Raw genomic sequence first — 23204 nt, 5'->3', positions numbered from 1 at the left:
ACAGCTATATTAAGAAACCTGCATATGGAATTTTTTCAAGTAGTAGGGATTTCTAAGTCCAAAATCTTTGAACATAAAAATTACACAAACTTTAGTAGGATATATCTCCTTATATGAATTATGTACAGAAAAATAGATAAGTAGTGCTTTTAAGAGAAGTATTATCTACCTAATTACAAATTTATATTAACATATTAATTAAAATCATGAAAAAATGGAATTAAAAGTTTCAAAAGAAAAATGTATTTTGGAATAACTATTAATTGTATATGAAAGAAATGGATCTGATATCTCTACTTTTATGTAGGTGACATTCCCACAAAGTTTCCTGAAAATCCATGCATTGGGTAAAAATATATTTTTATCTCCAGAGTGTCACCTTAATGAATCTGATATTTCTAATTGTGATTTTTGTTTAATATATTGATGATGACAATGAATTTAGGATATATGAACGTAAGGAGCTCAGAACTAGAGAAACTGGAAAAGATTTGGACAATCAGTGAGTAGAGATGGTGGTGGAGGAATTTTGCAGGAAAGAGTGGTTTTCTGGCATTTATAAGGCTGAAGATACACCTGTTAAGTGGAATCACTACATCATTCCTAGGCAAGCCCTCATATAAACAAATGGATGGTGACTTGAAAGACATACTGCTGTTTAAGTTATGAAACTAACTCAAAGTCATGCTATGAATTTGTGCTCATTTCGTAAATTGTTTTGCAACATGGAATCCAATCACGTTCTTTTGCTACGTTGGTTGTTCTTCTAATGCGACTGGTTGAACTTAACCGTGAAGAGGTAGTTTTGAGAGCGACTGGTTGAACTTATTACAAGTAACAACTCTCATACTCTCATACCAATACCGTGAAGAGGCAGTTTTGAGAGATATGAACCCGACATTTGCAGTGTATTTGAAGTCCGAACAGCACATCCAAACTTGAAACTAAACTTCATGAATGTTTTAAATCAAGACTGTAAATTGTGGTATACCAAAGTGTTTAATTTATTATTGGTTATATGTGTACATATGTCTTCCAACTGCAGCGTGGCTGAAGATGACCCAATATGTATGGGGTCAAAACTAGTCCCAGTTTTATAAGACAATATACAAACTTAAGGTATTGAATAAGTGGACCCTTCTCTACCATTTGATAGTGATCAGTTGTCAATACGGGCCATAATGGAACTCATAACTTATGATAGGTAGCCTTAGTCTTACCCATAGTAACGTTTTGGGCAATTTTGCTGTCTGGGAACATTGTTTTGAATGCTGCAGAGGTTTCATCACAAACGCTGAGAAACATCTTTCCAGTGACAATCTGGAGAGCCTATATGGCTTCAGCCGATTCACACTGAAAGTCTTTGAACTCGTTTGACTTGTTCCTGGCAATACCAATACCAATTCCTTTGTAGCTGTGGATGTAGTGCTAACTCTTGGCTGTGTATCTTCAAGTGGAGATGGAGTAGAGGTATTCTTTGCAAAGAAAGACATTGTTGGCTGGGAAGATTTAGCTTTCATGTATTTTATATGAGTAGGTCCTTTAGCATGAGAAGTGACTCAAAGTTATGCTATGAATTTGTGCTTGTTTTGTAAATTGTTTTGCAACATGGAATCCAATATTGCCCATATTACTAAGTTTGATTTATTTATAACACACTTTTACAATATGCTGAAGTTGCATCATTTACCAATATGTCCAACCAACCACTCAGTTCGGGAAACACTTTACTGTCTAGCCAAAGTTTATTAAATGTACACTGCTTGTAAGCCATTGTCATGAGTTTCAAGAAAGCATCCTAGAACTGAAATAAAACGGATAACATAAAAATAGTTGAAAGAAATGACACAAGGGCACAACCAAAATTGTAGAATTGTTATGCACTTCTTTTGAAAAAACCCTGAAAAAAAGAAATGCTACAATAGGCTGGGTTACAACAGACTAGAGCCTAAAATTATCCCCTCAAATCCATCACTGGGGAAGATTTCCCTGACTTTCCAGATTTTTGTCTATTTCCCTGACCAACATTTTTCCCCCTGACTTTCCAGAATGTGGACACTATGATTTTATAAGTGCTGTTGAGATGCCCCCCACGAATTAGATGGAAAATGGCTCTGTAAAGAACAACAAATATTACAAAATGCTATATTTTTTTAAATATCAAAACATAAACAAAACTTGCAAAATATGGCAGGAAATACATTTTTCTTAATTCAGTTTTTAACAGGCAAGTATTACTGGTTATTATAAAACTTTCTTTCATATAGTTTTACATTACATTAATTATAACTTTTCTCTATTTTTAAAATAACTTTATCATTTTTAAATTTCTTATGGCATTGACTTTGGTGGAATGGTGTTGGTTTGTTCCGGGCAGGCTCAAACACAACTGGACCAACTGTGCTGAAGTCTCGAGTCACTCAGGGATACTTCTGATGATGTATTTCAACATTTCAAAGTTTGGCTCCAGGGTTAAATGGTTACCAGGTCCCAGGTTCGTGTGCCATCTTAATCAACAGAATTCATCCTCATAGATGGGCAGGTCACTCAAAAGACCTGCAGCATTCCTCTTCAGAAGTCACAAGTCATTATTATTACCATTGCGAAATACTAGGGGATTTTACAGTGGTGTGTCCCAAAGCTGGTCAATTTATCAACTAAAATAACGGGTACATGCACAGCGTGGCCTTGAAATTAAATTTTATAAAAGAAACGGCATAAGCATTGCCCCACCAGTTAGGTTACCCGGTGCCAACTAAACTGATTGGCAGTAAAAACACAACACAGGACAAAGATCCAGTTGAAAGGAACCAAACGGAAGCGTGATAAACACTACACACCCAGAAAACACCAAAAGGAACATAGTAAAAGGCAAACTTACCTCCAGGTGGTAGAAAAAAAACAGGTGGATCAAGCTACCAACCGACAGTGTGTGAAATAAATGTTGCGTGGAAATAAAGACAAAACTTTCTTTTTTAAAAAAAAAGAAGGTATATAATTCATCAAACTCAGATTAATAAATTAAATAAAATGACAACCTCGTAGTTAGTATTATTAGGGGAAAAAAAATTAGGTACCAGAAACTAAATAAAATCAGATGACATAGGTTTAAAATAAGGAGGCCTTTAAAATTCAAAGAGATTAATTTAAATTAGATAAAATGAGGGAAGCAGACCTCACTAAAACCACAGGAAATACACAATTAAACTCAAGAAACACCCAAAGATAAATTCATGAAATATCATTTGAAACCGCCGGTCGGTAAGAAAATAATGAAAGTAAATTAAATGGTACCTTGAGTTTGAAAAAGACCAAAATTAAGAAATTAAAACACAAAACACCAGCCGGCAAGAAAGATATAGGCTGCAGGAAGTATTACAATCACCTCAACCTGTTTACTTAGTAACAACCACCAAATCATTTATCAGAGGATTCCATTTGTTAAAAATTAGAAAATACAACCTTCTTGGTTCACCGTTATTCCTTGAGAGGTTCCTACTCTCTATCCGTTTCACATCAGCAACCGAGGAACCATTAATACAGTGGGAGTTCCAGTCATGGGATGCTAAGTGCTTTTCATAATAATTTACCAAGGGAAAGAAACCCTCCACAACAAACATAGAAGGAAAAGGGAAAGAGAGCAACTGGGGTGCCCAAGAAACAGTAAATGCGCAACGGGGAGTCAAAAATACTGAATTAACATCAGACAGGGTAGTCTCCCAACATAAAAATCATCACCAACATCATTCCATTTCAAAATCAACATCCATTACCCCGGCAACAAAAGCAATAGTTAAACCCTGGGAGAACCAATCCCGATGGAAGGACCAACAATGGCACCAAAACAATGGAGGCCAGAAGGGCAAAAATCATACGCAAAACACGTTTAAAGCCCCCAAAAAAATAAAGGATATAAAATTAAAATAAACCAGCATAGCACAAGTAATCCCTACTGGATCTCACACGTATTACCCTACTTTTAAAAAACAAAATAAATTTCAGAGCAGCAGTAACATCATTACGGTGTGATGATAATAATAATAATAACAATAAAAATTTTACACCACTGCTTTTCTTTGGAAATTACCCCAAGGAACACTTAAATTCCATTACGAGAAATGTTACACACTAGGTACTCTGAATTAACAAGGTCTTTTCAACCCGATACTTTGTTTTGGAAGAGCACAATAATTTTACCCAACAATGAAAAGGTCCACATCATTATAATCGAAACGCACAACTTTGATAATTAATAAGATTCCTCCGAAGAAATCACACGAACAGTTCACCGCTGATGAAAATACCAAAATAACAAAGGTTGACTTACAGGTTGGTTGCTTGCTCAATCAGTAGTATGATTTATACATGGCTCGGCCATGTGCACCTTACCAGTTGAAGATCTTCCTTCGCAGCATTTTAAAAACAATCACTCACTACGAGGTTACAAATTGAGAAAATAAAGAAAATATGATGAGGGTGTGGAGCACATCCCCACATCCTTATGATTTACTATCCACCGTCCATGATGCTATCCCAAAGCATTGCTTTGAGTACAAAACGCCAACGACTTTTAGCCATGATTGCCAAGCAGCAACTGGCTGCTCGCTTCGCTTCCCTCTCTCTCGCGCCAGAGAGTGTCTACATCAAGATGGCTGACACCAAGCGCTGATTGGCCGGAGCAGCTTCAAGGAGAAAGGGGATAAATAGTTCCCATTATAGCCGTAGATAGCGGTAACAATCAGAGCTCACATGCGCTCGCAGAGTTAAACATGAAAAATTGTGAGAACACCGTTCAAAGCAGAAGAAAATTACAATACAGTTTTCTACACCGTAATAGGCAAACTCAAAACGTTGGTGGAAAGGAGACCAAACGAAACCTCGGTTTCAGCATTATCTCCATAGCTCTCCAGAAAATTCAGGTGTTTGGCTGTGGTCAGCTTCAATAACAACGGCTTCAGCTACAGGCTGACACCATCTGGCTGTTGACGTTCTCTTTTACTCTAGCCCTACTAGATGGCTCATCGGGTAAACACCAAACGTGTCATCCAATATCTTTTGCATGCCCACATTGTACGACATTATGGACTTTTTTTCCGCCCTTCAAAAAAATGACTACCTCTGCCACTATCTTGACACTCTACAGAGGCAGCTGCTACTCATTAGGGTTCACGTGAAGCCACGTTTAACAGGCCAGCGGAAAGCTTTTGGAAGCTACACTTATACTGTTGAGAGTGATAAGCGTGCCCTGCTGTACTTTACTGATCATTTATATTCCATGTACAAGACGTGTGCAAATTATTAGAATAATGCATGAATTTTGTGTTTCTTCCCTCACTTAATATAAAAACCTCTATACATATGAATGTAAAAGTATATTTCAACCTGTTTATGTATTCTTTGATTCATGTAGTCCATCCCTTTGGAACCGGGCAAGTTGGCCGTGCAGTTAGGAGGGCACAGTTGTGAGCTCGCATCCGGGAGATAGTGGGTTCAAACCCCACTGTCGGCAGCCCTGAAAATGGTTTTCCATGATTTCCCATTTTCACACCAGGCAAATGCTGGGGCTGTACCTTAATTAAGGCCACGGCTGCTTCCCTCCCATTCCTAGGCTTTTCCTGTCCCATCGTCGCCATAAGACCTATCTGTGTCGGTGCGATGTAAAGCAACTAGCATCCCTTTGGGATATCTGAGGAAAAATTATTTCCCTCTCTGTAGAACTTTCTAACACTGTTTATCAAATCAGCTGATGTTGTGGTAATTGTTGAATGTGTTTTCCATAGCATTTTCTAGTTGAGTGTTGAGTTCCTATGCCAGAATTGAAGCCTAGGAGTGTTTTATATTGTTTATATATGTCTGTGTAATCCAAATTTGGGATAAAGTTGGGTTTTTGATTTGTTTCCTAGTGAGTTTTTGAAGCGGTGAACTGAAGTTGCATCTTCTTGCAAAAGTAAGGTTATGGGTCCATCCATTATCTAAAGGCTAAGCCTTGTCGCTACAGCCACATCCCACGGTCTTCAGCAGTCCTTTTCATCGTGACATAGGAAGCAAAACCCAGCTGAGTGATTATGTTCCTAAGGTATGAGAGACGTGGTCTTCCTCTCGACTTCTTCCCTAGGACTTCTCCTTTGAAGACATTCTGGAGAAAGGTGTCATGTCGTAGGACGTGTTCAAGAAATTTAACTTTCCTCTGCTCTATTGAATTAATTAAGTTCCATTTCTCATTAACGTCAATCAAGATTTGGATATTAGTCTTTTTTTCTGTCCAACTCGTCCCTGTCAGTCTTCTCCAGAACCACATTCCCGCAGCTTCTAGTACTGATTGTGCTTATTTTCCCAACGTCCAGGTCTCACAACTGTAAGTTAGCACACTCCAAACAAAGGTTTTAACAAATTTCTTCCTGGTTTCAATTCTTAAGTGCTTATTTAACAATAGATTTTTCCTGCTTTGAAACACTTGTTTTGCCATAGCAATTCTTCTTTTGACTTCTGTCAGGCAATCAATGAATATTCAAGATAAACTTAAATATTATAACTAAGCGGTCCGCCTATTCAATACAATATATAATTTATTATATCTAGTACATGTTTCGTCCCCTAAGGGACATCATCAGCTAATAATAAATTAACATTAATATATCAGAAATAAATATTATTAAAATTGGAAAGACACATTAAAATTTTTGACATTTAAAATAAGATCTTCAAAATTTTGTTAAAATTGTAAGTCATAAGACAGATAAAACAGTTAAATTGTCCATATTTCTCTTGTTGATATTCTTGGAAAATACCAGTTTTGCTTATAAAATCTTAAAATATCATTTGTTGTAAATAGCACACTTGATTTGTATCTCTTGGTAAAAGATTTGTTGAAACTTAATAAGCATTCCTTAGATGGTATAATAAATTTAAATTAATAATAAATAAATAAATACATAAATAAATAAATAAATAAATAAATAAATAAATAAATAAATAAATAAATAAATAAATAAATAAATAAATAAATAAATAATAAATTTAAATTTATTATACCATCTAAGGAATGCTTATTAAGTTTCAACAAATCTTTTACCAAGAGATACAAATCAAGTGTGCTATTTACAACAAATGATATTTTAAGATTTTATAAGCAAAACTGGTATTAAATATGGACTATTTAACTGTTTTATCTGTCTTATGACTTACAATTTTAACAAAATTTCGAAGATCTTATTTTAAATGTCAAAAATGTTAATGTGTCTTTCCAATTTTAATAATGTTTATTTCTGATATATTAATGTTAATTTATTATTAGCTGATGATGTCCCTTAGGGGACAAAACATGTACTAGATATAATAAATTATATATTGTATTGAATAGGCAGATACAGGAAAATCAGTTTGGTTTCAGAAGTGGAAGGTCAACAATAGAACCCATTTTCATTATAAGACAACTAATGGAAAAGCATTGGGAGTACGGGAATGATATGGTGATGACATTCATTGATATTGAAAAGGCATATGACAGTGTCCCTAGAACGAAAGTTTGGGACAGTCTGGTGCAAAAAGGAATTGGACAGGGATTAATAAAAATGATCATGGCATTGTATAAGGAATGTTGTAGTTGCGTGCAAACACAAGTTGGCAGGGCAAGTTGGTTCAAAATAACTAGTGGGCTGAGACAGGTAAGTGTTCTATCACCAATCCTGTTTACATTAGTCATGGATGACGTCATGAGAACAACAAAAGCAGCATATGGAGGAAGAGAAATGAACATGATGTTATTTGCAGATGATATTGTGATTTGGGGAGAAGACAACAGGAAGGTTCAAGAACAGTTGAATGTGGTGAATGGGAAGATTGAAGAATATGGATTGAAAATAAGTGTAGAAAAGAGTAAAACTCTTGTTATGACTAGAGGGGAGAAAGAAGGGAAAGGTCAGATTAGACTTGCAGACAAGCACCTGGAAGTAGTGGAAACGTTTAAATACCTGGGGGGTGAATTAATGGAGAATGCTCAACTGGATGCTGAGATTAGTAAAAGGATTCAAGCTGGAAGTTGTTTCTATCATAGTGTAAGAAATATGTTATGGGACAAAGATGTGCCAATGGAAAAAAAGGATACTATGTACAAGATGTATTACGTACCCATAACAACTTATGGAGCAGAAACTTGGACAATGACAAAGAAGGATGAGAGTCGAATACAGGCGGCCGAAATGAAATTCTTGAGGAGTATGATACAGAAGAGTAGAAGAGACAAAATAAGGAATGAGAAAATCCGGGAAGAAATTGGAGTGGAAAAAATGAATGATAGAATAGAGAAGAGCCGACTAAGATGGTTTGGGCACATAAAGCGAATGAGCGACGAAAGAATGCCAAAAAAGGTGATGGAAATGCAAATCCAAGGAAGGAGAGGCCGTGGACGACCACGATTGAGATGGAAGGATACCATCCAACGCAGCATTATAGAAAGAAACCTGGACTGGGACACAGTGTTGGAGGAGGAGTAGTGGAAAGACCGAAGAAAGTGGAGAGGAACCATATTTGTCCCTACCCGGCTACACTGGATAAAGGGAAATGATGATGATGATGATGACTGAATAGGCGGACCGCTTAGTTGTAATATTTAAGTTTATCTTGAATATTCATTGATTGATTACAGTCAATACGGGATTAGTATTACTTCAAATGAAGCTGTTACAGCTTATCACTTGTTCTGTCAGGCACTGATTATCGTTGGTAATAACACTACCAAGATAACAAAATTCTTTAACCTGATCTATTTTTTCACAGCCTAATTTAATGTTTGTTTTCAATTCATTCTTCTTCTTTTGAACAACCATCATTTTCGTTTTCTTTGTACTTATTTTTAGCCTGAACTTCTCTAACGTGTTGTTTAGTATACCGAGCATCCTAGTCATTTTGAGCTCTGAATCAGCTATCAATGCAATATCATCTGCAAAACGAATACTATGAATTTGCTTACCATTAAAATTTATCCCTTTGGTATTTTCTTTTACTGTTCTAATAGCGAATTCTATGAAGATATTAAACAGGTAAAGTGATAAGGGACAGCCTTGCTGCACTCTTCTTATTCTTGACATAGGCGTCTCCGAAAACCGTAAAAGTAGTTAGTGGGACGTAAAGCAAATAACATTATTATTCTTGCTTCTCTTGTCATTCCATTGATGTTTATTTCTGTGCTTTGGGCTGTATACAGGTTAAAAAGCAAACATCTGTTCTTCCAATCAAAACCCAACGTTCTCAGAGTTTGAAATATAACTTCCAGTCAACCTTGTCGAATGCTTTCTCTAAATCCATGAAAGTTACATAAGTTTTCCTGTTAACTTCCAATCTTCTCTCCAGGATTTGACGCAGAGCTAGAATTGTTTCTCTAGTACCCTTACCTGCTCTGAAGCCATACTGGTTGTCATCTAAATTCTGTTCAATTTTCCTGCTGATTCAACCTTTAAGTATTGTCAGTAGGATTTTAGAAGCATGTGATAGAATGGCTCTTATTCTGTAATCTGAAAAGTTCTTGACATTTCCTTTCTTTGGGAGTGTTATTGTTCGGCTCTTTATGAAATCAGTTGGTATGATTCCTTCTTAATAGCAGTTTGTAACGATATCAAACAATCTCTCTTTCATGATGTCTCCACAGTTCCTTAGGAGCTCTGCTGAAATGTTATCAACACCTATGGCTTTTTTATCCTTTTATAAGTGTAGAGCCATATTAAACTCACTTTTTGTAATCGGTGGACCTTTCCTTTCTACCTCAATCAGGTTCTCATCCTCTACATAATCCCGAATGTTATCTATTTCCTGACCTTCATATAGATCTTCAATATATTGCTTCCAGCGGTCACCTACCTCCTCATTTTCAAAAAGAATCTTCCCTGCTTTGTTTTTAACCACATTACTTCTGGTTATTTTCTTGTTCTGCAATGATTTTATTTTAAAACATGGCTTATCAGATTTCCCTGCTTTTAAATCTTTTTTAATGTCCTTGCCAATTTCATTCATCCAGCTGTCTTTTGCTAAGCGACACTTGTCTGTTATTAAATTTTTTAATGCTCTATTTCTTGAGTCATCCAAGGCTTCTTTGGTTCCAATTTTCTTTTACCCAATATTTCTGAAGCGGCTGTCATTAAGCCGTTCTTGACATTTTACCATCCAGTACATTCACTGCTCACTTGATTAGTTTCCTCTTTGAATTTTGAAGCCAAATCTGCAATGTGTAAGTTATTCAAACACCATTTCTTCGAACCGTATGCTTTATGTTTTCTGAAGCTAATACTGCACTTCGCTGCAACTAATATATGATCGCTGTCTACATCAACCCCTAGGTAACTGTGATTGGTAAGTACTTGGTTTCTGTATTTCTGTCTATTATGTAATCTAACAGATGTCTTCTACTATATCCAGGAGCCTTCCATGAATAACATCATCTTTTGTGAACATCAAAGCATGTATTAGTTATTAACAGTTCATGTTGTTCACAAAACTCGAGCAATTTTTTTCCTCTCGAATTCATTTCACCAAGTCTGCATTTACCAGTATGTTTAAGATTTACATGACTACCAACTGAAGCATTGAAGTCTCCCACTAAGATAATATTAGCTTTGGTGTCTACTAACTCAGAGTTCTTGAATACAATCATACATTTCTTCTACATCATCATCTTGACTGTGGTTAGAAAATATACTTAAATAATGACTACATCAACAGGGTCAGTTTTTATCTTAACCATCATAATCCTGTCACTGATATGAAGGGTATTCATCACATTTTGACACCATTTACCTTTTAGGATTATTGCTACTCCATTCATTCCACCTTTATCATTTCCGGTGTGTATTACCCTGAAATTCCCTGATTGAAAGTCTCCATTTCCTGCCCATCTAGTTTCACATATACCAAGCACATCTAAGTCTTTCTTGATCATCGAGTTCTTTACTTCTTCCAGGAAAACAGATCTTTCTCCCCATAAACTGGCATTGACTGAATGTTTATTACAGGAAGGTAGATATTCCCAACAAGATATTGCTAGGAAATTTTGCAAGCATCGCTTGGTAGAATCAGCTCCACATTGAAATCAGGGGAGAACCGAGCATTCAAACGTAAGGGGAAATGTGATCAAAAATGTGCAACAAAAATTGATTCAAATGGCTATGATGAAGCACCAGTAAGGACTTGAGCAATCAAATAAAGAACTATGGAGTTGAAATATCTCCATCAATTGACAGAAGACGGCTTTGTGCTGCAGGACTTCCTGCAGGAAGGCCAAGAAATAAAGCCAAAATAATTCCTATCATGGCTAAGAAACGGCTGGAATGGGCAAAAACAATGCATAATCAGCTTAAGGACAATTGGGAAAATGTAAGCAACATGATATATCTAATAATTTACTGTTTGCTTAGAAATAACTTCATCCTCATGGGTTAGGTGGATTTTTCAAAAATTCAGTCAGAGGTGTACTGATTTATTTTCTTATATTTTCAAAACATTCTGTTGAAAACATCATTCCAATTAGTGCTTAATATCTTGCAGGTAATCTTTTCTGACGAGTCCATATTTTCTGTGTCCGAGGAAAGCAGCCAGTATGTGAGAAGGACCCCCGATGAGGAGTTTTCTTCAAACTGTATCACACAGAAAGTTAAACATCCAACTTCAGTGATGGTATGGAGTTGCATGTCAGTTCATGGATGTGGCAGATTACACATTGTTGAGGGCATGATGGAGCAAAATCAGTACAAGAACGTGCTTCAAACCCGCCTGCTGCTTCAGATCAGGGATTGGTTTTCTGATGGAGATTGCATTTTTGTGTGTGGTCCGACTCGTTGGCTGAATGGTCAACGTACTGGCCTTCGGTTCAGAGAGTCCCGGGTTCGATTCCCGGCCGGGTCGGGGATTTTAATCCCTTCTGATTCTTCTGGCTCGGGGACTGGGTGTATGTGTCCGTCCAAACACTCTCCTAATCATATTCAAACAATACACTACACTACCAACCACCACAGAAACAAGCAATAGTGATTACATCCCTCCATATAGGGTTGGCGTCAGGAAGGGCATCCGGCCGTAAAACAGGGCCAAACTCACATGTGCGACACAGTTCGCACCTAAAATCAACTTCATGGTCCGTATCACACTTTAACAGACTCACAACAGTCTTTTTTTTCCTTTTTTTTTTTTTTTTTTTTTTTTCCACCTTGTAGATATATTTGTTGCTTATGGCAACTTATTGGTTAAAAGTGGTACATGTTTCATATATTATTAACATCTTCAGCCACATAACACTGTTTAGATGCAAAATTCATATATTGACAAAGTATCAATGCTTTGATAGAAAGTGTCCTTAAAAATATCATAAGAAGATTAAATGAAAACATTAAAAACAAAATACTCATGGGAAAATATATAAATTCTTATTACAATTGAAAAAGAATTTGGTTTACATCCAAAACGTATTCGCCTTATTGGAATTACCCTTAAGAACACTAAATCTAAAGTCAGGTTTAGAAATGAACTCTCAAAGCCATTTGACATTAATACTGGACTTCAGCAGGGAGATGGACTCTCACCATTATTGTTTAATTGTGTGTTGGAAAAAATCATGCGAGAATGGAATAAGATGTGTCAACCTAACATCAAGATTGGCAGAAAAATAAGACTCAATTGTTTAGCATTCGCTGATGATCTTGCACTACTTGCTAATGATATGGAAGAAGCTAAATTGCAAATAGAAGAACTTGATAACATAGCAAGAGAAGTTGGATTGCAAATTTCATATGAAAAAAACAGAAATAATGCCAACCTTCCCTGTTACAGCACCAACCATTACCTTAGCCAATACCAAACAAATTAAAATTGTGAATAAGTTTAAATATCTTGGTGAAATTATAACTTGGAACACCAATGAAAAATCATCAATAGGAAGCAGAACATTTAAGTTAAAAAAAGCACAACGAATTACATGGCCAACGTACAAGAAAAAATCTCTTTCAATAAATGCTAAACTTCAACATTACTGTTCCGTCATTAAACCTGAAGCGACTTATGCTTGTGAAACACTATTTAAATTGAACACCAAAGCAACAACTGATACACTGCAAAAGGTTGACAGAAGGATACTCAGAACAATCATTAATAAAAAACATCAGGTGGATGGACAATGGAGATTATTGCCTAATGCAGTGGTTTATAGGGAAAGTGAATCTATAATAGATACGATGAGAAAAAGAAGAATTGCCTTTTTCTGTCTTCTAGATTAAATAATAGGATAATAAAACAACTATTTAATTACTTTTGGAAAAGTAAAACAAAAAATAATTGGTTTAAAGAAGTTCAGAATGATTTAGAAGAGCTGAATATTACAACGAAGCAAATTGAAAATAGATAAGAAAAAGGGATTCTCAAGAACAAACAAATAAGATTGTCATTAAAAACTGTACAACACAAACAATATGTCATATCTGATGAAGAAAGGGCAGCCACGTCAGCCAGAATGAAGAGGTTTTGGGAAAGGAAGAAGATGATGCAAGTGTAAATCTTCAGTTAATTCTTTGTTAACGTAAATGTATTTGGGTTTGATTTAAGTGCTCCAATGTGGGCGTAAACTATGTAAATAAATAAATAATAAATAATTGAAAGCAGTTGTCACGGAAACACTTGTACAATAGTCCATAGAGAATATGTCCTGATGAATATTCTTTTCTTAAAATGTTCATGTGAAAAAAAAAAAAAAAAAATTATACATTAAAAATTATACATTTTTTTAGTAATTGTCAAAATGAAGAAATCTAGGTTTCATAATATGGCTCTTATTACTACTGGAGATGATGATATCACTAATTCCTACTTGTCAATTCTTTTTAAACCTGCTTTCCTCTGGAATAGCATATCTTGTCTTTTTTATGGTCTTTTGTCTGGTGAAGTAGTTGTTCACGTACTTGAGGAGGTGGAGGAGCAGGGGATACTGGTGTGTCATTAACTTTCTTGTTGTTACCTTCTGCTTCAAAGGGGGAGGAACATGTTGTAGGGCTATCTGGAGGTGAAGATATTCCAATTCTTTTTTCGTAATCTTTTTCAAGTACTTTCAAATACACCAGAATTTGAACATATAATGGGTTCTTATACTCTACAGCCCCATTAAGGTTATCATATTTCTTTACAAGTTGGTCTAGATGAATGTACAGATCTTCACGTGTGTTCATTAAGCTGCCCTTTTTAAATTTTTTTTTATGAAGGTGAGGTCTCGTTCTATGTTGGTAAATTTATGACCTGTGGTAGTCATGCGTGTTCCCATAGCTGAGAATCTTCCATGTTTTTCAGCATTCACATGTTCTAAATATCTTACTTTAAAATTGCGGCCGGATTGTCCTACTGGTGGTAATTGCGATTTTGAAATTTTTTCTCTTAAATAAATTTGTTATTACATGTATGTTTGGATTATTATATGTGAATTTGATGTATTTATCAGTTTTACTAGGTTCGATTGCTAATTTAGATGGTCGCTTCTCCAAAGATTATTAATTATTTTATCCATCATGTTATTGTTGAAACCATTCAATAGGACTTGTTGTCGGATAAACAATAGTTTTTTCTTCCTTTCTGATTTGGACAATGGTATACTAAATGCTCTGTTAATGTAACTATAATATGCTGATCTTTTTTGTGCCTCAGGGTGTAACGAGTTGTTCCTGATAGTGGTCGGTGTGAAAGTGGATTTTCTGTGTATGTTGAAAGAAAATCCTTTTTCTTCTCTTGTTGTGACTACGTCTAGAAAATTCAGTTATCTTCTTCTTCTTCTAAAGTAAATTTTATATTGGTATCCAAGTTATTCAATATATTTTTTTTAAATTTTACTATCGGTGAGTCTGTTATCTATTATAGCGTAAACATTGTCCACATATCGTGTCCAAAAATCCAATCCCTCTATCTGATTTATAATCTTTGTGAGTTCCAAATAGTCTATGTTAGCCAATATTCCTGATGCTGGGGCACCCATTGAGAGTTCTTTTGCCAGTAAATTTTATTATTAAATGTAAAATAATTTTGATTTAACACAAATTCTAAAACAATAATAAAATCTTCAATTTTTGGTATGCTTATTAATTTGTTCTTCATTAAATTCTTCTTAATGATTCTATGCTCAACTCGACTGTTGTCACCTAAGTCCAATACACGACTTGTCACAATCAGAGTTCCAACACGCACACAGATTATAAGTTCAATTTGATGGATATAATCCAAGTCTACAACAAAGACTTTGTATCATTTGATCTTCAACACACGTAAAAATTCTATGTTCAAACTCGACTAATAGGCTCTATGTCTATTATAAAGACTGTTATACATTAGAGTTCACACGCGCACAAATTCTATGTTCTACTCAACTGTCAGAGTTCAAGTCCAATACGAAGACTTAGCACAATTTAAAGAAACTCGGTTAGCACTTCGACGAACAGTAATAACGCAGCCTGGAGAGACAGGCTGGACTCCCAGCTGTGATTGTCTGATTTGGGTCAAGTGAGTTTGCCTTATATTCAGTTTAGGGCTCCTACGTCATCAGATAACGTGATATCTTCGAAGTTGATTATCTTGCGAATCCCTTAACGGATTTGCTTGAGATTCACAATTTGAGACATTTATGTTATCCTCAAAATGATGTATCGCTCAAGTCGCTACTATTCTTATTATAGAAGTTTTTTTTTAAATTCCAACTGAATGTTCGTGAAGGGGTGATATTCTTTCTGGAACACACAAGGTCAGGCAGGCTACACGTGGCGTCAGGTGGGTAGTCTATCTTGTCCCTGCAGCTACGTCACACGCCCAGCTTAAACAAACCAAGTTCGCTCTGAATGTCTTACGTGAAGATGAAGTATAATTGATCATTAAAAAATACGGCATGTACAGGTCATAACCGATACAGTACCAAGATGGAGAGGGCCAAACTTAACTACAGGAGCATTTACCCCTCCAAGAACTGCAAGACCCTCTGTACTCTGACCACAAGACACCAGTAGGAAAGGGCCTACCACATTACAGGAGTATTTACACCTCCAGGAACTGCAATACCCTCTGTACTGTGTGCCTCTGAATGTCCCTTCATGAATAACAATGGCCCACTCAGGAAATGAGAATTCAAGGAAAGGAGGATACTAGGACCCAGAAGAGGACGGCACAACGAGCTCTAAAAACACCAAACCAAACCCCATGGCGCAACAGCCCAAAGTGCCATGGTCTGCTCAGCCCAGAGGTCAGCAGATTATGAGGTGTTGTGTGGTCAGTACGACGAATCCTCTCGGCCGTTATTCTTAAACTGGAGGCCATCATCTCACCGTCAGATAGCTTCTTAATTGTAATCCCGTAGGCTGAACTGACCTCAAACCAGTCCTCAGATCAACCTTGCTGGGAATCAAACCCGGGGCTTCTGGGTAAGAGGCATGCACGCTACTCCTACACTGCGGCCGGTTCTCTAAAAACATGAGGAAGACATAAAATCATATTGAGGGAAAAGGCAACTGGCCTGCTATGAACATCTGACTGGCATGATCATATCCATGAGGAAAAGGTGACTAGCCTGCTACGGACACCTGACCCACATGAACCCCTACAGTCTCTCTAATAGTATCCTCAGCGTAACTAGTAGAGGGAAGGCCAGCAATGGATTACTTCAAAAAAATCAGAACTGGAGATTGATTGATTGATTGATTTATTTATTTGTCATTGGCAGTGGTGAAGTTAGGACTCTTGGCCCTCTCACATACAGGACTGATTCCACTGTCCCCCACCAAAGAGCTGGCACACAGATGGTCTGGGCCAAGAAGAAGCAGAAGGCCCTAGTCAGAAATCATAGCCCCATGGTCAACGACACGCACACACGTGCGTGTGCACACACACACAATAAACACAAGGTCAATATATCCATAAAGAATGAAGTAATGTTGAATATCCTCTCACATAGAGTGGTCAACCAGTCTCTTTAAATTTAGTTTTATGCTATCTGTAGTTTACAGACAACACCAGACAGGGGTAAGCTGCACAATGCAGACCGAGTATTCAGTACCAATGGTAATTCAATTCTATTAATTCATGAAGTGATCATAGCTGCAATAACACTTACCATAGGCAAGGAAGCCTACGAATAGACCACATACTGCAAACTTAATATTGAGTGCCAGGCCTCACACTATGTGTCTTAATGTGGATATGGCACAGGCATATTTGTACTCATTTCCAAAGATTGGATTTATATTTGGCCCAGAAAATTATCTGGGCTTTTTTTTTTCTCTCCGTAGTGTCCTAGTTGTAAAATCATGATTCAAATTACGAGAAGACTGTTGATAAAAGGGCTACATCATTTGTCACTTTGTGTAATGTCCATTGATAAAATGCTCTCCAGAGCGTAAAGGTCAGATCGTAAAGCGCTTGAGGTAACTGCCGATGGCATAGATTAACTTTATTGTTATGTATTACTTGCATAACAGATGCAACCATGGCTGATGCTAACTGTTCTACAAGTGTCTGTGTACCAATATGCAGGACATTCCAGACAGCATCTAAGAAAACCTTTTCATACTGACCAGACATTATAGGAGCATCTCTAGTCCAAGTGTCCCACATGCACACAAACTTCGTTTAAGGCTCCAAAATGTATTGGCTGTTATCAATATTAATCAATCAATCAATCAATCAATCAGTACTGATATACTGATCTGCATTTAGGACAGTCACCCAAGTGGCAGATTCCCTATCTGTTGCTTTCCTAGCTATTTCTTAAATGATTTCAGAGAAATTTGATATTTATTGAACATCTCCCTTGGTAAATTATTCCAATCCCTAACTCCCCTTCCTATTAACGAATATTTGCCCCAATTTGTCCTCTTGAATTCCAACTTTATCTTCATAATGTGATCTTTCCTACTTTGAAAGACACCAACTAATGTCATTCCACGCCATCTCTCCGTAGACAGCTCGGAACATACCACTTAATAATACCAATATAGTTGGTCCGTTGCTGGACATAATAAATTTACCAGCAAACTCATTCCTGGTTGCCATCGTTTTGCCCCAGTGTGCTAAGTCAAGCAGCCCAAACTCGGCAACATTTTTGTTATGTTACTATTTTGTCAGAAATCACCCAGAACAAATCGAGGTGTTTTTCTTTAGTTTTTTTCCAGTTCTTTAATAAAGTAATCCTGTGACAGTCCCATACGCTGGAAACACACTCTAGTTGAGGTCTTACCAGAGACTTATATGCCCTCTCCTTTACATCCTTACTACAACCCCTGAACACCCTCATAACCATGTGCAGAGATCTGTACCCTTTATTTACAATCCCATTAATGTGATTACCCTAATGAAGATCCTTCTTTATATTAACACCTAGGTAGTTACAGTGATCCCCATAAGGAACTTTAACCCCATCAACGCAGGTATTAAAACTGAGAGGACTTTTTATATTTGTGAAAATCACAACCTGGCTTTTAACCCCGTTTATCATCAAACCATTACCTGCTGTATATCTCACAACATTATCGAGGTCATTTTGCAACTGCTCACAATCTTTTAACTTATTTATTACTCTATACAGAATAATATCATCCACAAAAAGCCTTATCTCTGATTCCACTTCTTTATTCATATCATTTATATATATATACCTTGAGGAATGTTGTTGTTTGAGTCATCAGACTGGTTTGATGCAGCTCACCATGCCACCCTATCCTGTGCTAACCTTTTCATTTCTACGTAACTTTTGCATCCTATATCTCGTCTAATCTGCTTGTCATATTCATACCCTGGTCTACCCCTAGTGTTCTTACCGCCTACACTTCCTTCAAAAACCAACTGAACAAGTCCTGGGTGTCTTAAGATGTGTCCTATTGTTCTATCTCTTCTTCTCGTCAAATTTGGCCAAATCGATCTCCTCACACCAAAATTGATTATTTTCACCATGTTGGTTATTCCTGTCCATATTGAATTATATTAAAATTTCTATAAAATACTTTCCCGCCTTGTCAATACTTTACATATTTTATTATACCTAATTCCCGTACATGTTTCGAGAGCCAAAACATCAATAATCTTTGGACTTGGTACATTGTAACAGATATACTTATCAACACAACAGTTATATATAAAAATCTTGAAACTGTTAAAACATTTCTTTGTGTTTCAACTTACTTACTTACTATGTCTATTTATTACAGACTTTAAATAGAAATTTTCAAATCATAAAATGGATATCTATTAAATTAGTCAACTATATGCTAAAATTTTTTAATCTGCCCTGCCCTTTGAACTTACATCCTTATTACATCTAAAAAGAACTAAAATGTTTCTTTATGTCTAAGTTTACATTTACTTTGTCATTTAATAAAAACACTTGAAATAGATTTTTTTTAAATATAAATAAATAACAACTATTAAGTCAGTCACTATGTTGAACTTAAAATATTTCTGCTCTCTTCTTGAAACTTTTTCTTTTCTATAAGTCCTAAAAAAAGAAAAGCATTATATTTAAATTTTTAATCTGTAATTCCATTACCTTATTTATTCCAATAATTGTTCCTTAACTTACTGCTATATTTCTGAGACCTCTCATAATTCGGAAATTCCTCCTCTTAATCAAGTCCAACCATGTCAGCCATCTTAACTGTCCAATTCCTTTAAAATAAACCAACTTTAGCAACATTTTTGCGAAAAAGACAACAACTCAGATGACTGGAGAATTTATTTTTATTTTACTTACTTCAGTTTCAACTGAATTTTCCACAAATTCAAATGGCATAACACTGGTCTGAACCAAACAATATGTACTTGCTTGCTGTCAATTACCTTACGGTTAAAATTGAAATAATTGATAAAGAGATTCAACCTATTCGATACAAAAGAATAAGAAATGTAGTGAATTACATTCTTATTTAATAATAAGTAGAAGTGGTACCGGTTTCGACCCTAGTCCAGGTCATCATCAGCCAATTAAAACATGAAAAACAATGCATAGGAAAAGGAGATAAAAGATCAAGTACACTCCGGATCAGTAGAAGAGGCGATAAAATGTAAGGCACTTAAAAGAAAACAGTGCGTAATTTTCTGAGCGGCAGTATGGCACACGCAGTGTTAGGCACCAAATGTGTCACCAGAGATCTTTTACATGCCGACATCGTATGACATGGAGTATCGAATGGACTTTTTTTCCGCCCTTCAAAAATCCGACTACCTCTGCCGGGTTTGAACCCGCTATCTTGGGATCCGGAGGCCGACACACTACCACGGATCCACAGATGGTGACGTTGGAATACATGTCTTTAATGTCAAGACTATGAATTGTGAAATTTTCCTTCATTTCAATATACCTTGTTCTATTACAGAAATCGCTTGTATTACTAACTGTTGTCTCCATTGTGAATTTAAAATGCTTTCTTAAGAATACCTGTATAAATTTGGCTAACCCATACGTTGGACTATTTCTATAGTTTACTATCAGTCTTATGGGAATGTCTTGTTTATGGATTTTGGGCAATGCCCTCATAGTGGGTATTCCCGGGTTCATATTTATTAGACTATTCGCCTCCTTTGAGTCTAAAACAAAACCTTCTTCTTTCAACATCTTTTCAAATTCTTTTGAAATACATTTGTCGGATCTTTCTTTATTAAAGTGAATTTGCCATTCCTTAGAAACTCCTCTGTTTTATCAATATATTCTTGTTTATTTTCATTAGAAAGATTGTATTACCTTTATCTGCTTTGGTAACTGTAATGTTATTGCTTTTGATTTTCCCTTTCAATCCTTTAATTTTCTTATTCATTATGATCGCTTCTTTATCTTCGTACTCTATTATCTTAGACAGTATTTTTCCTACACCATGCATTGTTGCTTCTTGCTTCTCAAATTCTACTTTGGATATAACCTGTTCTACCTCTGCTATTATCTCCATTACTTCCCTCTTATTATTATTATTATTATTATTATTATTATTATTATTATTACCACCATTACAAATTTTCATCCAATTATGCCCTGGCCCTCTTTCTAATATTGCCATTTCTTCCGCGCTAAATTCTGTATCTGTTAAATTCTTAACTGGAGGATGGAACTTAATTTCATTACTATTCGATCCCTTATTTTCTTCTTTCCCTATCGTTTTTCTCCTTTTTCCGCCTGTTCAGAAATTTGAGTTTCCTATCTAATGTATCCTGCTTCTTTTTTAGAATGAAATACAATGAATTCTCTACATTATCTTCTATCTCCTCCCATATCAAACCTGGAACCTCTTTAGTAATCTGCAGATGAAGGTCATATAAGTCCTGGTTTGAATTATTGATGTTTTGGCACCAAGAGAGTAATTGGCTCTCGAAACATGTACGGGAATTAGGTATAATAAAATATGTAAAGTACTGACAAGGCGGGAAAGTATTTTATAGAAAATTCTCTTCTCACCAATTCGATTCAGTATCTCGTCATTCGTGTTTCGATCTATCCATCTCACCTTCAGCATTCTTCTGTAACACCACATTTCAAAAGCTTCTATTCTCTTTCTTTCTGAGCTAGTTATCATCCATGTTTCACGTCCATACAATGCCACACTCCAGATGAAAGTCTTCAGAAACATCTTTCTAATTCCTATATCAATGTTTGAAGTGAGCAAATTTCTTTTCTTAAGAAAGCTCTTCCTTGCTTGTGCTAGTCTGCATTTTATGTGCTCCTTACTTCTGCCATCGTTACTTATTTTACTACCCAAGTAACAATATTCATCTGCTTCCTTTAAGACTTCATTTCCTAATCTAATATTTCCTGCATCACCTGCCTTTGTTTGAATGCACTTCATTACTTTTGTTTTGGTCTTTTTTATTTTCATCTTGTACTCCTTACCCAAGACTTCACCCATACCATTTAGCAGCTTCGAGATCTTCTGCAGTTACAAGTGAAAAATACCTACACTCATCAATGATATATTAGCTAACAATAATTCTAACATTTCAAAACAAAACGTAAAACTAAAAACTAAAATTAACAACAATAATGTCATAGTCACTAAGGCTGATAAGGCCAATACAACAGTTTTAATGAATAAACAAGACTACATTAAAAAAAAAAAAGATTTTTTTCTCCGATAAAACCTACACAATAATCAATCCCATAGTAAAAATACAACGCAATCTAAAAACACTCCTTAAAAATTCAATATTCCTACTAAATGTAATATCAAAGCCAACCAGGCAAACTTTAAAATGAGTAAGTATTTGAACCTTAAAATAAAGATCAGCAAGATCTCAAAAGACATAACATTTCTCAAGGACTGCCTGAAACTAGGACTAATACCTAAGTTCCTTAAACCACTACAAAGGAAAAACATTCCATACCAAAAGTCAAACAGCACTCAAAATAAAGTAAACAACATATGGCTGAGAAATGAAACTAAACAAATATACAAGAAAAAATCATTCCTAAATTTACAACTATACCGGACGCATTTGACCATCTCACACCATTCATCTCCACTTGAATGGAGTTCTTTTCTTAGGTACACCGACTATAAACTGACTATAGAAAAAAAAAAGACACTAAACCACAAGCTAACTTGTTTACAAAAAGCCGAACCCAAAGCCCTCAATCAGAACAGGAACACTAGGCTTTCTACCCCTTCGTTGATGAACATTCCCACTACTATTAACTTATCTGACACAGTTTTCTCAGATAATGAAATGGATATCCTCAATAAAGGCATAAAATATAACTGGCCTAATCCACAAAAGACCGAAGATATAATCACCACCATCGCTGAGACCAAATCTAATATTAACAAACAGATTCCCTTAGAGAAACAGATGTAAGATACGAGAAAAAAAAATACCTATACTCATCAATGATATATTAGCTAACAATAATTCTAACATTTCAAAACAAAACCTAAAACTAAAAACTAAAATTAACAACAATAATGTCATAGTAACTAAGGCTGATAAGGGCAATACAACAGTTTTAATGAATAAACAAGACTACATTAAAAAAAAAAACAGATTTTTTTTCCTCCGATAAAACCTACACAATAATCAATAAAGATCCCATAGTAAAAATACAATGCAATCTAAAAACACTCCTTAAAAATTCAATATTCCTACTAAATGAACTAGACTATCAAAAAATGATCACTATGAATCCGAAACTACCTACAGCAAATACACAAGAAGGATACCCCCATCAGACCAATAAT

At 35.7% G+C, this 23204-nt stretch overlaps 1 protein-coding gene across 4 annotated transcripts in view; it reads right to left on the bottom strand.

Moving 5' to 3' along the window:
- Positions 1–23204, bottom strand: part of Tmx3 (Thioredoxin-related transmembrane protein 3) — a 527179-nt gene that overhangs the window by 478702 nt on the left and 25273 nt on the right. The window lies entirely within an intron of this gene.

Source organism: Anabrus simplex, chromosome 1, assembly GCF_040414725.1.
Source record: "Anabrus simplex isolate iqAnaSimp1 chromosome 1, ASM4041472v1, whole genome shotgun sequence".
Lineage (NCBI taxonomy): Eukaryota > Metazoa > Arthropoda > Insecta > Orthoptera > Tettigoniidae > Anabrus > Anabrus simplex.
Note: the sequence above shows the minus strand (reverse complement) of the source record. Positions and strands in the feature narration are given on the sequence as shown.